At 41.0% G+C, this 16,864-nt stretch overlaps 1 protein-coding gene across 3 annotated transcripts in view; it reads right to left on the reverse strand.

Annotated features, from left to right (window-relative positions):
- B3GALT1 (beta-1,3-galactosyltransferase 1) overlaps positions 1–16,864 on the reverse strand; it is a 515,592-nt gene that overhangs the window by 16,530 nt on the left and 482,198 nt on the right. The window contains exon 1 of one of the 3 annotated variants that reach the window (XM_008687062.2): positions 3,623–3,706. The exons of the other annotated variants lie outside the window; for them this stretch is intronic. The gene's annotated coding sequence lies outside the window, so the exon portion shown is untranslated. Of the gene's footprint in view, positions 1–3,622; positions 3,707–16,864 lie in introns of those variants that run through there. 3 annotated transcript variants of the gene reach the window in all.

The raw sequence follows: 16,864 nt of genomic DNA on the forward strand, positions 1-16,864 counted from the left end.
TCTTTTTTGTGATGTGTTAATTTTACTTATATAATTACACATGATATCATACATGTGCTTACTCCTAAATCCGAAGACATGAGGACAACTCATTATTCTCTGTTCTTTTTTTTTCCTTTGGGAGGGAGGATTACTGTTTTTTTTTTTTTTTTTTAAGATTTCTTTATTTATTTGAGAGAGAGAGTGTGCATGCACAAGGGTGGGGAGGAGCAGAGGGAGAGGGAGAGAGAGAATCTCAATCAGACTCCCCACTGAGCATGGAGCCCACCACAGGACTCAATCTCATGACCTCGAGATCATGACATGAGACAAAACCAAGAGTCAGATGCTTAACTGACTGAGCCCCCCAGAAGCCCCTGGGGGGGAGGATTACTGAAAAGAACCAATATGCCCTTGTTTGCATTTACTCATTCATTATATTTGATAGTCCCCATGATTAAAATTTATAAATGTTATATTAAATACACAAACTAAAATGCAAATTCCCTTCATTTAAGGAGCTTATAGTTATATTAACTGTAATCTATGTGGGAAGAAATAAGGAATAATTAGAGTTATGGTATTATAACTGAAATAGTTAATTCCTTTTTTTTTTTTAAAGATTTTATTTATTTTATTTATTTGACAGAGAGAGACAGCCAGCGAGAGAGGGAACACAAGCAGGGGGAGTGGGAGAGGAAGAAGCAGGCTCTTAGTGGAGGAGCCTGATATGGGGCTCGAACCCAGAACACTGGGATCACGCCCTGAGCCGAAGGCAGTTGCTTAACCACTGCGCTACCCAGGCGCCCCTGAAATAGTTAATTCCTGATATGGATGATAGGGTTACATTCACAGAAAACATGAATTTCACTTGGATCTCAAATTTTAAAAAGTGAATAGAGAGATTTCAATAGAGAAAAATTGGTTGTGGGGAAGACACTTTCAATGGTAAGAGAAAAGCGTTTGCAAAGAAACAAAGGTGTTAAACTGATTTACTTGGAGAATAGGGAGCCATCCGGCAACAGCAGAGTGTTGGATTCTTGATAGAATGTAGTTGAAATTAAGTATGCAGAAGGAGTCATTGCTCATGAATTTATTTTTTTCTCCACCACAACTTCATCATTTCTTCATTTTCAATATACGTTCATAACGTTACTGCTGATTGCGTTTTGGGTTGATTGTTTCTTTATGTCCTACGGAAAGACCCCTCAATCCCTAGGCTGGTTTCCTCATTGCTTTTAACTGTGTCCTATTTAATAAACTGTAACCTCTATAAGGACAAAGATTTTCTCTGACTTTATCACTATTTTTATTACTCTTATTATTATATCTTTATCACTGTGCCAAGTATAATAGCACGGTGCAGGAAATACTGTAGTTGATGAATGAATAACGGTTGAGTGAACGGCTTCCAGATAGATAGCCATCAACAGTCACCCAATAAGATGACATCAACAAGAGCCCTTGCTGAGGGCTCCTGAGAGCTGAGATATCATAGATAAGTGGACTGTATTCCAGAGCAAGCATTTATGTGATGTGCTAGAAAGATACACCATAAGGTGTTGTGTAGTCTGAGTGTGTGATATCTTCTCCCATGCCTGGCCCTTTTCACTATGCCATTCAAGGCAAATTTCTGCCTCTGATTGAATTCCTGAACTCATGACTTTGTTGTAATAGTTCTGGATGAAAAATAAATTTTCTGGATACAAGATATAATTTCTGGGAATGACAACACACACACACACACACACACACACACACACACATACACACACACACTCAATTAGCCTGGCATTAATAAAAGAGAAATTCAGAAAACATAATATAGAATCTGAACCTTTTCTGGGGTGAGTATTTTTCAAATTTTTTCACAAGTTGTCAACTGTCAAATCCTTGAATTATTCTTTCCTGAATGTCTTTCTGAACCAATTTTTTATAAATTATCTGGCTTGTGTTGTGGTGGGTCATTTGTGATTACATCCATCTTGTCCAGTTACAGCAGTAACATGTGTAAACTGGATCTCTAAGGAGTGATAAAGTGATGCAAATAGTGCTTTTCACCTTGGGTTACCATAGCCGCAGTCATTACGTGAAGTAGCTACCGTACTGTGTTCTTCTATGAAACCCCCTAACAAGATGCTTCACGTCATGTCACTTCCAAGCTACTGATAAGAGTATAAACATTGAAAAGTTTGGAGCCAGCATAACTTCATGGCTAAAAATGCCCTTCCAGGGAATTATCTTCAGAGCTATTATTAGGTTGGTTTTAGTATGCTTGGAAATTCTTTACAGTGGCCATATGTTGCCAGATTCAAGAGGGAAATATGCATTTGGGGGTAATAGGAATGGGGCAAAGAATAACCTCTGATAACTGAAAAAATTTCAAGGCATAAAGTGCAATAGGAATAATGAGCTCCTCGGTTCCTGGGTGTGTGTCAGTCCCAGGAGACTAATAGAGAAGTGCCAACGCGTCTGTGTGCCTGGGGAGCTCTAGGGCACGGCTCCTGGGGCAATTGTCAGAAATCAGGATTATTATTTATCTTCCACTTAGGTCAGAGAGCTAAACAAATAAGTAAATGCCCAATAGGAATAATGTATTCATGGGTATGAAAGAAGAAGTTTTTCAAAGTGCTGCCTTGTCACCAGACTGTATTCCGATATACTTATTACTTTGGGTTGTGAGATGCTAATGTGCAGAAACAATGGGTTAAATGAAGTTTTCACATTAACTTACTGCAGGACTGCTCAGAGCCTTTAATATGATCTATTCCTTTGAGAATCTCAAGACAGACATAAAATGACACACTGAATTTTGTTTTTACTAGATGCTTCCTAGCAACACAGTTCAAGATGCCGTGTGCTACCGGACAGTTAAGACGCTCTGTGACTTCCCTTTTGGAACTGTAAATCATTGTCATCACATTATTGTTACTGTATTTTTTGTTTCTTAAAAAACGGGCCTAAAGAAAGGCAGGCTGGTCACAGACTTTCGGGTACTTTATGGGGTGAGCATAATCCTATTAGAGTATTTAAAAGAATTCTTGTAAGCCTAGTATCTTGTAACTCTTAATTTTTGTAACTTTTCTAATTGTGTATTTTAAGGCTATATTGCTTTTGAGAAAGCTTTTATTTTAGTAGTACAAAAAAGATACTTACTTAAGACCAAAAAAAAAAAAAGGTGCATACTCAGGACAGAATTTTAAAGGATCGAAATCAACACAAAGAAGAAGATAAAACCACTCAGAATCCTATCAAGCAGATACAAGGACCATTAACAAGGAGATGTAGAGTTTTTTCTTCATTTGCATCTTATATTTTTTAATTATAAATATGTGTTTTTTTAGCACCATCAACACCTCTGTATGCCATTACCTACCCTCACTTTGTTGTCAATTACTACCATATTTTATTTATATAATCATCCCTCCATTGTCAGATATTTAGTCTAACAGACTTCCTGCATTTCCCAAGTTTATTCTGGTAGCATTCTCAGAGACTCCAGTGATATGAATATTAGAACAGATGACAGTGTTCTCGGTTCTGTAAGCCTTGTCCTAGGAACTTCACATGTCTCAATTGCGGTGTCAGAGAGCAGAGGCACCCACCATGATCTGCCGCCTGGAGTCCTTGAAGTCATACTCACAGTGCTGCTGACAGCCATCACTTCCCAACCTGGCTCATTAATCTGCAACCGCAACGTATTCCCAGGCCACTAGTATTTCAGAGGAACAATATAGGCCATCGAAACCTGCAATTTATGGGTCAAATCCACAGAACAGTACTAAGTCAACCCTTCTGGCTCTTGGGATGAGAATACTGTAGCATCTGGGGGCCCTTACGACAGCAGCATGAAACAGTCCCATGTTTTGTTTGAAGTCTTCCAGATTACTTATCCCAAAACTTATTCTATAATGAATGCCCATATCACTTACACGATACATAGTATGGTCAGCCCAGTCTGGGGCAGTTATTGAGAGGCTGAAATTAGCAAGACCTGGTAGTGTGTTTGATGAGCCAGCTCCAATCATGATTTGAGCTGACTATCGAGTATTGAGGATAGCTATCTGGAGATTCTCTATCATAGTTCTTCTGGGAATCAGGTCAAGGATGACATGAGGGAGGCTGGTGGGCTAGATCTCCCCGGTCTAAGTGCAGCTCCATGCTCTGTTGTGAGGATGGGGTCTTGGTTATCTTTCATCCTAGCTGCCCTTCCTGTGATGCACCTTGGAGTAATGTAATATATCATATAAAGGAAGTCAATCTGGACTAGAGATACTGTGGCTATCTCTATGTGTCAAATAATTGCGAACATCTGCAGCTACAAACTCTAAAAAATTCTTTTAGTTGCCAAGAGGTTGGATTTTCATTAATATTTTGAAAAGGCATTTGGTTAAGGGACTTGTACCAGCAGGCAGTATTGTGAAGTGTTAGAACGATGGATCGTGTAGTCAGACAACTGAGGTTCCCATTCTGCTGTTCCCTAGCTGTGCCACTGCTCTGCAATCCTTTCCACAGCGAGAAGACAGGAAAGTGGGCCTACCTCAGAGTCACGAAAACGAAATGGAATAAATATCAGGAAAGCACTCACTGTCAGTCTGGGCACATATTAGAGCTTCATAAATGCTATTGCGAATTTTTATGTATGAAGAAAATCATACATATCTTTAAATACTTTAATACATTTTATTATGAATTAGGATACTATTGTTAATTTTCTCTTATGGACAGGCACTGTGTTAACTCTCGGGGGTAGAAGGTTCCATAACACATTGTCCTCTAAGGAGTTGAAGTCCAGTACGTCGTCACCTGGAGTTTATTTTAATATAGTGTTGTGAGTCATGAAATAAATGACACGGAAGTATGTATGAGATGTTGCAAAGGTGCCCTGCTCAGTGTAGACAGATGTGGGGCAGATTTGCTGGAGCCATACGGCACAGCAGTGGTGTTTTACTTGCCGGGCATCAGCGTGGGCAGTGGACATGTGGTTACCGCTTTCCTCCAGGTCTTTCAACTCAGGCTTCAATCTAAAGAACTGAAGAGAACTCAAGTGTTTTTGTTTTGGCCACTGGCTTTTATTGCACTACAGAAGACATGATAAAACAAGTCCCTCCTATCCTGTCTACAAAGTAACTTTTGTAATAATATATATCTTTTTATAGCTTCGTTCAGAGAATAAATTTGAATTCATGTGGGTTGTTTTTTCAACTTCTTTAATATTTATGCCAAACTACAGTCTATTCAACTGTCCAAAACCCTGGACCAAGTCGATAGTTTCTGGTGTTTAAACAAAAATAAGCAAAAAGACAAAACAAAATGAAATAACAACAACAAAAAAACAAAACAAAAAGAAAAAAATCAAGAGGTGATTGTATTTTAAAGGAAACATATTATGGTATAATATGGAAACATATTATAGTCATTAAAATGACAAACCTATTAGCCTTCCATCCTTACTTTCTGTGGTTTATCCTATTTTCCTTCTCCCTGAGCTATTCTGTTGGCAGCAAATAGAGAATCTCAAAATCTGACTTACTGTAAAGACTTGGATTTTTTTGTATTTTTGTCTGGGGCATTTTACTTTCCTAATTAGGAACATGGCTTCAGTGGCTACTGGCTAAAAACCAGCCTGGTATTGCTTCTCACCCCGCTAGGAAAAGGGGAAGGCTGGAGCACGCCTTCGATTCTCATTAGATGGCTGATACGTTTCATTTGTACATTTTGCAGAAGCTGTTCAGACAAGTGTGGCAACGCCACTGTGGTCAGGTTTACTAATTGGGGAATGTGAAAGAGTATCCATATCATCTCAATATCTTTGGGGACTTTGCCAGATTGGAGGCTTAATCCCATTGTTTTTCTTATCCTCAAGGCACAGAAAGGCACTATCTCAAATTTTTGGTCTCCCTTCAGACACAAAAGCGGCTCCTAATGATCAAACATCAGATGTGAATGAACCACAAAAGCCAACCTTCTTTCTGGTGGGTGAACACCTTGAGCCTATCCATACTGCGTTAGAACCCTGGATGGAGGAGATGGCTCTGGAAGAGATTTTTTAAAAATTGGAAAAAAAAAATTTTTTTTTTTAATTTGAGAAATAGCAATGTATCAGGACAGAGGGTAGCTATACTTGTGGCAAATGTAGCCAAATGTATGAATTTGCTGAATCACTGTGTTGTACCCCTGAAACTAATGTAACATTATGGAGCAGCTTTTTAAAAAAACGCTTATAAAAAGCTATTCAAGGAGGTTCTAAGTATTACACAGGTACGTTTATCAAGCTGTCATTCTCAGTGAAATGCAGGACAGCATGTGACGCAGCAGCCGTTTCTTCGCTTGCTTGAAAAGGATTTCAAGGCGTTTACAAGTATAATTGCTTTAGAAATGTCATCACAACATCTTATAAGGGGAATGTCTGTAGAGTGATTACCCATTTGTAACCAAAGTAAAAGAACCAGTAGAATCTAAAGCTAAAACTCGGGTCTCTGATTCTATTAAGAGACTTGTTATCTTCTGGAAAAGAGACCACACTGTGCCTTTCAAGGACAGACAAGCCAAGGTAAGCTGGTCTTTCTCCATCTTCCCACGAAAGATGTACACTAGGAAGACCATTATTCAGATAGGGCTGACTTTTTTATAGAGAAAAATCTAGACTTTGTTTGGGTGCCATCTATTTCTTGACGTCAAGTTTAGTTTTCTACCGGGGGCACGAATGTTTACACGGAAGACAGGTCCATGCACTGAGCCTTCATGCAAAGATACAAAATGGAAGCTCCTTTTAGTCTGAGTGGATTTAAAGATCCTGTGACCCACAAGAATGCCATTGCCCTGACCTGATTCCTTTTTATTTTTGAATTCTGACCTGTGTTAGAGAGTGCTTTTGAAATGCAGACCAGCACACCATATTTTGTCCAGTAAAGTTCTCTTTTTAGATAATAATCTACCACAGAATTCAACCCTTCACTGACATAGAAGTCCAACACTGAGCCTGCTTTTGTTAAAAACTCTGATTTCATCCTTACAGTTTAAATTTTAATGTTGGAAGTAGTCTTAGGAACTGGAGGGGATTATGCTAAGTGAAGTAAGTCAAGCAGAGAAAGACAATTATCATACAGTTTCACTCATATGTGGAACATAAGCAATAGCACGGAGGACCATAGGGGAAGGGAGGGAAAACTGAAGGGGGAGAAATCAGAGAGGGAGACAAACCATGAGAGACTATGGACTGCGGGAAACAGACTGGGGATTTTAGAGGGGAGGGGATGGAGAAGGGGGTAACAGGGTGATGGGTATTAAGGAGGGCACATGCTGTGATGAGCACTGGGTGTTATATGTAACTAATGAATCACTGAACACTACATCAAACACTAATGATGTGCTATACAGTGGCTAACTGAACGTAATAACATAAAATGTGAAAGCTTACCAAATCCGCCCCCCCCCCAAAGAGATGATTTAAGACAATCATCTACTCCAGGGACAAATGACAGCATCTTAGATATAGATGCTTCTTAAGAGCTATAGGCAGAGACATTTTAGAATTTCCCTTGGGAATTTGTGCTAGGATCTGATCAAGTTCACGTAAAGATGTCATTTTTCCGTACAGACTATTCCTATAATTTCAGCACGTATCGTCCAGTGTTACCCTGGAACTTGGTGGGAGATGGTCAAATCAGTTCCCTTTTATAGTACTTATGTGAGGACAGATCAGAAGTTTCAGCTTTCCTTTCCCCAGATTAAGACATGTCCACTTCAATGGTGGCACCAAAAAATATATACCCCACATAGTTATTCCATTGTTCCAGTGTCACTTTTCAATGAGCAAATCAGGAAATAGCTACCTTTGGGTATGGTTTTCACCTGACTCATTGGTGCTGAAGTATCGTCAGGATATTTCTGAATTTTGTTTAAAGAACCGAATTTCCCTGAGATCGTCACTGTATGATCTGCAAGGGTCACTGGTGCCTCTATTTTTGTTTTTGTTAAATTAATTTCCCAGTCTGGGAGTTTTGAGCTCATAACCTCTACAAGGAGACAGAGCCATCTGCTTAGCCTCTGAGCTGTGGGGCTTAGAGGGAGCTATATTTCAAGGACAAGGAAGCCAGGGAGGGGAAGGGGGACACGCTTATTTTCACTTTCACAGACAACAGTGGGAGTGAATCTAAACTCTGGTAGGAGACTGCATTAGGTGCCAAACTGCTACTGTCATTTGCATAATGTGTAATCTAAGGTGTTGCGTCATCTCTGATAGGCATGTTTAGCGAGGGGAGGCGAAATTACACATCGCCCCTCTGCCTGCCCCTTAAGAAACCAATCACATTCCTTCTCTCCATCAACTCCACAGAGGCAGGGACCTTTCTGCTCCGCTGAACTTGCTTCTTGTTTCTACTTAGCAAATTGACTGATGGCACTGGCTCTTCCGCTGCCGCTCCCTCTGATGCTGCTAAGTGTGGCTGCTCCCCCTACCCCCCCCCCCCCCCCCCAGCAAAGGAAACAAACTGACTAGAAACGTGACTCGCTGGTTTGGGGTGGCATTTTTTTTTAACGTTCCTTTTGTAAAACTGCATCCTGTCCCTCCATAGGACTTACCCTTTGAAGACTGCAGAGGAACATAAAGTTTGGAAAGTAGTGTGCTATTAAAATCAAACCATTGGCTGTTCGTGTCATTGCAGATTAACTTGATATTAATATGCTGTTTATTGAAGGTGGCTCTTTGGCATAGAATTTTGGTTTTACCTGGACATATAACTGCATGTTTATGAACAGCATCAAATGCTTTTGTTTTAACAAGTGGATCCTCTCATTTTAATAAAATTCCTAACAGTAAGTATTTAGTGTAATTTCTATTTTAAAATACACAGTGGCCAGAAGCGAGACTCCCACAACTTTGGCTTTTGCAACATTGTCTTAACTTTGTTGCTGTTCCCACTCTATAGTAATGGTGTTGCTTAGTACATTCTCTGGGAGGATCAAGGGTAGGAGGTTTCTACATCCCTCCTATTATAAACTTTCCTTTTTAAAAAAGATTTATTTATTTATTTGAGAGAGAGAGAGAGTGCATGAGCGTGTGTGCATGTGGTGGGGGGAGGGGGAGAGGGAGAGAATCTCAAGCAGACCCCCTGCTGAGCTCGGACCCTGAAGCTGGGGCCCAATCCCAGGACTCTGAGATCATGACCTGAGCTGTAATCAAGTCTGACGCCTAACCAACTGAGCCGCCCAGGTGCCCCACTATAAACTTTTTCTAAACATTTATATGAATATTTGTTATAAACATAACACATTTTCTCTAATTCCCAAATAATCATCCTCCTTTTTAGCAATGAAGAAATTGAGGCCTAGAGTATTTAAGAGACTTTTTCCCATTCTTTTTGGTCGAACCACATAAAATTGCCACTATGTTATTGCCACTATGTAGCTTAAAAACCGTTGAAATATGCAGCTTCTCGTGGCTCAACCCAACAGCTATCTGGGAGAGCCAGGATTCAAACTCGAGTCAGCCAGGGTCAAAGTCAGCCTTCCTTCCACTACGCTGTGATGTTGCCTTATTTCCTTATATTCTGTGTTGTTACAAGAATACAGCCTTGTATGCAATACGTACTCAGTGTATGTGGTTAATAAATATCTGTTGTTTGGCTTTCTAAAAATGGATTTACAGGAAGCACCATAGAGCTATGCTTTGTAACCAGTTAGTAAAGTATTAGGTCTCAGTTTTCACTGGTGTAAATTATAAAGGTTATCAAGGTGTATTAGATTCTATTTCTTGAATCATTAATTCTGCTACTCTCTACCTATGGTACAAGTTTCCCAACATCCAAACAGTGTGCAGAGTGATGGGCTCTTCTCAGAACAGGTGAAATCCTGCATCTCTTCTTCCTGCATTTTCTCCTGCCAGCGAGGCTTAGCAATTTCACAGCTCTTATGAAATGACTGAGAAAGCACTTAGACAATTGGCCTTCAAAATATCCCTCCCCTTTCTTTTCCACTCTATTAACATCTCCTTCCACACTTTAACTCCTTTCCCTGCAACACTTTCTCTCTTCTAGAGATGATACTTTAATTTTTTGGCCACAGGTATTTAGCTCAAATCCCTACATTGGCCATTTTAAGAACATATCTGCACATTTTGGAAGAACCCAGGTGGTTTTCATATTGAGTATATCCAAAAGATATGAATTTTAAGGGCAAATCAATGACTGCACAATTTATAGTGTAATTACATAGTAATTACTCAATTTGCTTGTGAACACTGACTCCTCTCGATGGGTTTTAAACAGATGTCACAGCAGATGCACTTCATTTAAAGGAGAATTTCTATTAACTGCAGCAGTAGTTGGGCTTATTATGCCAGTGGTGCTGAATTAAATTGGTAAGAGAGGGCACTGTTGAAAACTAGTAGGGACTATGACTCAGACAGGAGAGGGACAGAAGTTGTCACACATGGGAGGATTGCCAAGAGTAAGTGTATCAAATATAGTGTTAGTCTTTCAAAGGATTGATGAATACTTGGCTTTGGGGTTTTATGACAGTTATCGATAGTAATAATTGAATTTTGTACAGAACTTTCTAGCGTGCAAACTTATTTCTACCACATTCTTTCATTTGATTATCACTGGAATTCAGGATGTAGGTATGAGTGTCCTGAGGCTCAGAGGTCACCCAGATTCTCATGGGGGTGTGTGTGGTGGAGCCCAACCTGGCGCCTGGGCTGCCTGGCTCCCAAGCCACTTCTCTTTTCATCACACCATGCTGCCTCTTCAAGCCGAGTCAGTGCAGTCAACAAATCAATTAGATGGTGCATGTGTTTTTAATCAAATTGACTGACGTCTTGATTTGTTAATTTAAAATCAAAGTGATTAAATCACTTGTTTGTGAAAATACAGGTTAAGAAGTGCTCGTTTACTTTTCCTTCAAACTCTCAGTTTTGGTGGTATATATTTTCAAACAGCTACAGTTCTAAATCAACTTTTTGTGCAACAAAGGAGAGTGCCAGACGTGCACCAACCTTTTCAACTAAATCCGGACACATCCGGGATAATCACCACTGGCACCATCCTCTTCAAATGTGTAGAACAATGTGCCCTTATTGATATGGATGCTTTAAAACTATGGGCAAGTTTGAAATCGAAGAATGTACGATGCCTCAGTGGAAATATTGATAGCTCGGAATCACTTGCATCTATTTTTGATTTTCCTTTCCGACCAACACGTGTATTTATTTGTTTTTAACATGACTTGATCCCTACTCCACCCCATTCCAGCTTCATGTTTGGCCTCATCCAAATCTGGGCAGTGGTCTGTTTGGCCCACAGCCTACCTACTACTGACCCTGCTCCCTGCTCTGTAACAAAGGCTGGCCTTAGAGGGGCTTGTCACTCAGGAGGCTGCTCAAGTGGCAAGGGCTCCAGAGAATTTCCTTTGGCTTAGTCCTGAGGGCATTTCCCTGGGGCAGGACTTCCAGATGGTGGTTGGTGAGAACAACAGAGAGAAATGATCTGATTGTCAGTCAACAGGACTCCCACACAAATGTAGAGCTTGGCTGGAAAAATCTGCTTTTGCTCTTTCTTCGTGGTTTTCCTTCCTCATAAAAAATCATCGGCGCTCTCTAGAGATTTCTTTCCTCTTTCCTTTCCTCCCCCGAGACTCTGCAGCAGCTAGACGGTAGCCCTTTCTGCTGCTTTTCTCATTTCCTCACCTGAAGGAGCCGGCTGCCCCGATGTGCTCTCTCCTCGTTCACCTCTCACACCACTCACCTCCTCCTTTCTCCTGCTGGGGATCTGTACCCCACCTTGGGAACACATACCTCCTACGGGCTTCTCTTTCTATTACTTCCTGTGCTCTCCTCTGGCCTTCCTCCCTCAAGCCTGAGGATGGTCCTCCCAGACTTGTTCTGCGGGGCCTGTCAGTAAGCCAGCGGCTGAGTCTCAGCTGGGGGAGCGGTGGCCGTGAGGCCAGTGGAGAAGGAACCAGAGGAGGAGGAAAGGCGGCAAATGAGACTTGCGGAGAGTGGGGATGGGGAAGGGGAGGGCAGAGGGTCCTGCAGTCTGAAAATGAAACTAGTAAGTGGGGCAAGACTTGGCTCTTCTGTTCCGTTCCAATTTTATATATGATACTTTGTATATCTGTTACATTATAAATCTAATACTAATATAATATAAATACATTAATACAACATTAGGAATTTTTAATCAATATGAGAAATAATTTCTGCAAAATGTCTGACATAGTGAGTGAAACATAAAAGACACTCAATAAAAGATGGTTATTACATTATTGTTTTTTAAGACCTAAAGTGACTCAAGTAAATGACTTGGGTTCAAACCACGGAGCAAAATCTAGTTTTGATAAACGCAGCACTGTCTCCTTGGGAAAAGGTTCTCTATGTGCTAATATCCAGATTGTGGCAGTCAGTTGTGAGGGATATCACAGGAAACGTATAATACTAGTCGCCAAGTGCTGAAGTTTGCACGATTTCGGAGACAGGAGAGTGTAAATGTAAAGACCTAGATTCCACTCCTAGACATGCATTAGTCTTGAAACATTCTGTAATCTCCATAGGTCTCTGTCTCCTAACCTGCCGAATGAAGATGCCGTAGAACCAAGTGCAAGCCCTCGTTCTTAGCTCACATGGGATCAGAGGTGCACAGCTCATGACACAGGGCTTAGCGCACAGTCAACACTCAATAAAGGCTGTCCCTTATTGGGTTTCGGTTTTAAAAATTAGAGCCGATTTAAGTTTATCCTTGTAAAGACACTGATTTTACTCACATGCCCTCTGATTAACTTTCCTGGGAGACAAAGAAAGGGGCGTGGCTTAAGACCCACTGGGAGTGTGCGACCCACGAGAAATTTCTCTCTTACGTGGACTGCGACAAGAAAAATACGAGCAACCACTACACTGCAGAATAGCAGAACAAAGATATCAGAACCCACTAAAGTGGGTTTCTCCTCAACTATACAATCTCGGCCTATCATATTTCTGGCCGTTTCAAATGCCCATAGGCCATTTTCCCACAGTTATATTAATTAATTTATAAGGCAGTTTATCATATGCTAGACTTATTTCACTAGAGTATGAGGGATATTTTGTGCTTTTAGGAAAGGTATGAGAAGCCATTTGTGGAATCTCAAGTAGATTTTATTAGTGAAGAAGGATTTGTTGACCATATCATATTATAGGGCATTTTCCATATGCCTTAATACTATACGGTTTATGCTAATTCATTCGACCAACATCTATAGAGCAACTGCTACTTTCCTGCTCTGGCCTAGGTCAGACAGCCAAAGATGTGTGAGACGGGTTGCAGCCTGGTGAGAAAGCATGGTGCCTTGCACACAGCTGAATAAATATTTGCTGAGGCAACTGGAAAATACATCCTTACTTAATCATATTTGCTGTTAGAGAGCTAAGCACAAACTGGCCTAGGAGGAAAGGGGAGGCAGCAACTACTCTGGGTTGCCACACGTTTGCTGCCTGGAGAAGTCTTTACTGTGCTTACAGATCTCTCTGTGCTGTCTTTTCAGGGCTCAGTAAAATTTACCAAGAATACCTGCCCTCAAATCCCAGGACGGAGCACTGTGATGTGGCCAACCCTAACTCCAACTCCCATCCTTGGGACTCCTTTTTTTCTCTTTTCAACCTAGGAATTATATAATGTTCTGGTTTCCATTCTAGTGTGTTCAGTGGCCAAGGCTCAGCTCAGGAAGGTCTTTGGTTATAGTACATCCAAGGCCAGAAACAAACACAGCATCGGAAACGCAAACTTGGGCAGTGGCCATGCAACGAAGGGAAACTGCCGTGTCTGTGGCCAGAGAGAGGGCAGCAGTGAGTGTTATTTGCAGAGAGCTCACCTGGCTCCCTCTCCTCAGCCCTGCACTGCACACAGCTGGAACTGCTTAGATCCATCTTGTTCACTCTGTCTTAGCCAGGTCCAGTCTAGGCCGGCCCAGTTCCCTATAGGCTCCTAAGGTCACAAGGCAAATAACAAAGTTGGTGTTCAAACCCAGGCTGTCTGACTCCCGGGTTCACACTGTACGCCACCATATAAGTTGTATTCCCAGCACCTAGTATGGGGCCTAGGAAATAGTCCCTCCTTCTGGTTTTCCTTTTTCCTTGTATGTCTCTGTGATGGTTACTTTTACAGGTCAACTTGGCTGGGCCATGGTGCCCAGATATGTGGTCAAACATTATGCTGGGTGTTTCTGTGAGGGTATTTTAGATGAGATTTACATTTAAGCCAGTGGACTTTGAGTAAAGCAGATTTCTGTCTATAATGTGGTAGGGGGTGGGGAGGGGTAGGACTCCTCCAACTAGATGAAAGCCTGAATAAAAAGTGGGTCTTCCCTGAGCAAGGGGGAATTCTCCAGCAGACTGCTTTTCAAATGAATAGCAATGCCTGCTATTTCTGGTTTTCCAGCAGAATGGCTTTGGACTCCAACTGTAATTCTTTCCTGAGTCTTCCAGCCTGCTGGCCTCCCTTCTCAGATTTCAGACTCACTGACTCCACAGTCCTTAAAATACAACTCCTCTTATATATACACCCCTCTTTTCCTCTCAGTCTAAGTTTTGCCTATTTCCTTCCTTCCTTCCATCCATCCATCCTGTCTCTCTCTCTCTCTCTCCCTCTCTCCTTATCTTATACTTAATCTATCACCAAGTCCTGCCAGTGTCACTTCGGAAACTTCTATTTTTACTTCACTCCGTCCTCACTACCACTGCCTGACCTCTCTGTGGGTATTCTTGGGGTGGCTCCTATAGTCTTTCTAAGTGGTCCACATACACATTCTGTTTCCCTCCAACCTTTTTTTCTTTACAGCCACAGTGATCTTTCTACAAGACAAAGCCGATCATACCATTCTGTTCTACGACCCGTTTGAAACCATTCAGTGACTTTCTATTTTACTTCGGAAGAAGGTCAGTTCTTAGCATGACTACACGGTGGTTCCCAAGGCTCTGCATGACCTCATTCTGCAGTGTTTCCTCCTCACTCTCTACACTCCAGCTACTCTTACTCTTTTTGAAGTCTTCAAAAATGCTTCCTCACATCACTGGTCCTTTGCACACACTGTTTTTTATTTTTAAAACTATGGAACATTATTCCCAGCCTCTCAATTCTCATATCAGGAGTCACTGTGAAGGAGAAATTGTGTTCCACATACCCTTCCCTCGGTTTACTCAAAAATTTTTTTTGTCATGTAATCTTATGTTATTTACCTAAACTAATACAAATAATGATAGCTAAGGTTTCTTGAGTGTTTATCAAACTCAAGTGTCCAGCATGATGCTATTTTACAATCATTGTATTTAAATATTATGTAATTAAAAAATACAACAAAATCTGAGAATTATGTAATATTCTTCTTCTTTTTTATTTTTTACAGATGAGGAACCGGAGAGCCCGGATGGGAAGCTGAGTGCCTGTTCAGTAGTGTGCAGTGGGTATCTGGCTCTCCCGCTGGACTGTGGACTTGGAGTGAGATGAGGCCAGGTCTGCTATTGATCAGCACTGTTAGAAGACTGCCCGGCATATAGAATGTGTTTAATACCTACTTGTTGATTGAAATAATGATGACTATTTGAATGAGTAAGGAACTAGGACACATTTTAATATGGGAACTGGGTACCTCTTTCATTCTCCACTCTAGTCACTTATGAGGTTATTTATAAAATTCTTGACAGTTGCTTGCGAATGAGAAAATGGCATCCCCAATGCTAGAGGTGCTTTAGAGTACCTTCCACTCTTCATTTTGATGACCATCTGCTCCATTTCCAAATGAGGCACCTACTTAGTTTAATTTTCCTCACAGTGAAGGATGATTTTTTTTTGGTCCCAGTCCTTCTAGGGCTTCTAAAACAGAGGGAGTCATGCACACATAGACTCATGTTTACAAACACGCACATGCTGTGTGAGGTAAGCCCACATAGCTGCTATAATGAATAAACGCTAAGTTTTCGAGCTTTGTTGATAGTTATTTCTTATTTGTATAATAACCTAATAGGGGTGTTCCCACCTGGCCAGACAGCTTTCCACCTGGTCATCTAGGAGCCTGGCTCCTTCCATCATCCCTGGGGGCCCCAGAGAGCATCAGGGGAGAGTGAGCATGGGAAGGCCCACCTACTTCCTAAAAATCCTGGCCCCCAAATGTAGCACGTCACTTCCACTGATACTCCATTGTGAGAAAGTCATCATGTGGTCTTACCCAGTTCTAAGGAAGAAAAAGAAATATTGTCTAGTTATATGCCCAGGAAGAAAAGAGAGAAAACATATTTGAGTGAGGCGCTGGTCGTCTTTGCCCTAGCTCCCATCCCTATAATACAAAGCACAGACATGCTTTAAGATTAATACAAAGTGCTCTGGTGGATGGGAAGATAGAGCTTAATTTTAATTTTAATTTTAATTTTAATTTTACTTTTAATTTTAATGGTCAATATCTTAAAGACCAGTGGAGAGGATTTTGACTGGGTCTTGAAGGAAAGGTAAGTCCTTGATAGAAAGAGATCCTAATGACTGTAACTGAGACCAGTGCCAAAAATGATGATTTCAGAAGCCAGGAGAGAATGGGGGTATGAGAAAAATATATGCCTCTGCCTTGGTCTCTGTGTACATATATCTCACAATCAAGTAGAAATTATTTCAATAATTTCTTTTTCCTGGTTTTCCTGAACTCCTTCTATAAGTAACTAATTAACAAACAGAATTACCCCCCTCCACCATGAATATCTTATCCTTAATGTGAAAATATGAAATAATTAGAGGGTGCGCTGTGTAAGAACTTTAATGTCATGGAAAACTTCTATTTTCAAGACTGTGCTAATTATACAGGATGAGGCTGAACAAAGGGAAGATGTGCAATTAGCAGAGCACAACTTATTACGAGCAGCGCTGTTTAGAGG

Source organism: Ursus maritimus, unplaced genomic scaffold (assembly GCF_017311325.1).
Source record: "Ursus maritimus isolate PB19 unplaced genomic scaffold, ASM1731132v1 scaffold_1, whole genome shotgun sequence".
Lineage (NCBI taxonomy): Eukaryota > Metazoa > Chordata > Mammalia > Carnivora > Ursidae > Ursus > Ursus maritimus.